Genomic DNA, 2,500 nt, shown 5'->3' with positions numbered 1-2,500 from the left:
TACCATTCCTCATTCCATTCCATGCGTTACGATGAGCCCCGTCCATCCGATTTCTTCCTCCACCCAGCCTCCACTAAGTCAGGCCATCATACTGTCATACTGCAGCCCAAATCATATACGTACATATTATGCATAACTAACAAAACAGGGGGGGTATTCCATCAACGTCGCTACAGGAAAATCCGGGCTTATTTTGATAAGTCTCGCGAGATAAATAAGCCTGGATTTTCCTTTAGTGACGTTGATGGAATACCCCCCAGGGAGTCAGTCTCCCGAGAAGCTTGGTAGCTAAATCTATTGATGTACTACTTTATCACTTTTGACAATCCAGGCCCACTCCCTCACAGTGTGTTCGTTCATGCGCAGAAGATTGACCTGTGAACATTGATTTATACTCGTAGTCTTTCGTGGCTTTGCAGCAGGATTGGCGGGGAGAGGAATAAAGCAATACTTAAGCTATGAAGCTTTCCTGATATCAACCCAGATCCAGAACTTCTCAGGAATATTCTATTCTATTTAGCTTTTCATATATATTTTTAATTATTGCAGAATTACCGAGTAATAAGTATTAATAAGTACTATAAATAGATAATCATAAGGATGACATTGATCATTTTCTACTAATAAAAGGAATGAAATTCGGTCTTGTCTTGTGTTTATTAGACGATAACAAGAGATCCTCGTGGATGTGTTCAGTCTATTTCCATCCCACTGCACTAATAGCAGCTCCCCCTCCCTCTTATATCCTTTGTCTTTCACCCCTGGGGTTTGTTGGCATGGTAGGGACATGGATGATCCCATGGACGTCTGTGTGTCTGTGTGTGTCTGTGTGTCTGTGTGTCTGTGTGTGTGAGTGTGTGTGTGTGAGTGTGTGTGTGTCTGTGTGTGTCTGTGTGTGTCTGTGTGTCTGTGTGTGTGTCTGTGTGTCTGTATGTGTGTCTGTGTGTCTGTGTGTGCGTCTGTGTGTCTGTGTGTGTGTCTGTGTGTCTGTGTGTGTGTGTGTGTGTGTGTGTGTCTGTGTGTGTGTGTGTGTCTGTGTGTCTGTGTGTCTGTGTGTCTGTGTGTCTGTGTGTGTGTGTGTGTGAGTGTGTGGATGTGTGTCTGTATGTGTGTCTGTGTGTCTGTATGTGTGTCTGTGTGTCTGTGTGTGCGTCTGTGTGTCTGTGTGTGTGTCTGTGTGTGTCTGTGTGTGTGTCTGTGTGTGTCTGTGTGTCTGTGTGTGTGTGTGTGTGTGTCTGTGTGTGTGTCTGTGTGTGTCTGTGTGTGTGTCTGTGTGTGTCTGTGTGTCTGTGTGTGTGTGTCTGTGTGTGTGTGTCTGTGTGTGTGTGTGTGTGTGTGAGTGTCTGTGTGTGTGTTTGTGTGTCTGTGTGAGTGTGTCTGTGTGTGTGAGAGTGTGTGTGTCTGTGTGAGTGTGTCTGTGTGTGTGTGTGTGTGTGTCTGTGTGTGTCTGTGTGAGTGTGTGGATGTGTGGATGATCCCATGGACATCTGTGTGTCTGTGTGTGTGTGTGTGTGTGTGTGTGTGTGTGTGTGTAAGCCTCCCAATGCTCCTTGGTGTATAGTACTTAGTGTAAGGACACAGCCTTCTCACAGCGGGTCGAACAACCCTCTCCTTCCTCACGCCCCTCTGTCCTCTGCTGTGGGATCTGGCAGCACCACTGCGACCCAAACCTCACACACAACCAGAACACACGCACACATCGCAAACTCCACCACTTTTATTTCCACCAACTTTCAGTGTGTGTATGTGGGTGTGTGTTTGTGTGTGTGTGTGTGTGTGTATGTGTGTGTGTGTGGATGCGTGTATGTGTGTGTGTGTGTGTGTATGTGTGTGTGTGTGTGTGTGTGTGTGTGTGAGTGAGCAGCAGGGGGTATGAGAGTAACCAACTCTTGATTTGTGAAGCGACTCTCAGAGATGATGAAGAGGCGTGTTTCAGTGAAGGGGCCTTCAGGAGAGATGAGCCACTGGTTTTCTGGATGGATGGTACTGTGTATGTGTGTGTGTGTGTGTGTGTGTGTGTGTGTCTATGAACTGACAGGAACACTGGATAAAACTAAATTCATCGCCATAATGGTCAATTTGTTCGATCATGGAGAATGTAAAAAAAACGGTGAACTCATTCAAGCAGTTAATTTCTAAGTTTATTTGGGTTTAAAAGTTCATTTTACACAGGGTCAACACAGCACAACCCACTTCACATTTAGACAAAAACCACAGACACTCTACAACGATAACTAGGAGTACCTAATAAAGTGGCCGGTGAGTGGTGAGTGTATGTCACAGCTGTGTACCTCTTCACAGTGTTCCACCCCTGAGGCTCGGAGGCTTTGCAGACACAAGCATTATCCTGCTGCTCTGTCCCAGGGCGCTGCTGATGACGGGAGCAGTGGAAACTACAGCCTGGACATAAAGGTCCTGGGCTGGCCGTGTAGGCGACAGAGCTGCTCACCTGCAGACCGACAGATCTCCGAACCCCAGGACCTCTCTCTCACACACACAC

The sequence above is a fragment of the Nansenia antarctica genome (genome assembly GCF_963989245.1).
Source record: "Nansenia antarctica genome assembly, chromosome: 18".
Lineage (NCBI taxonomy): Eukaryota > Metazoa > Chordata > Actinopteri > Argentiniformes > Microstomatidae > Nansenia > Nansenia antarctica.
This window is presented reverse-complemented; position numbering follows the sequence as displayed.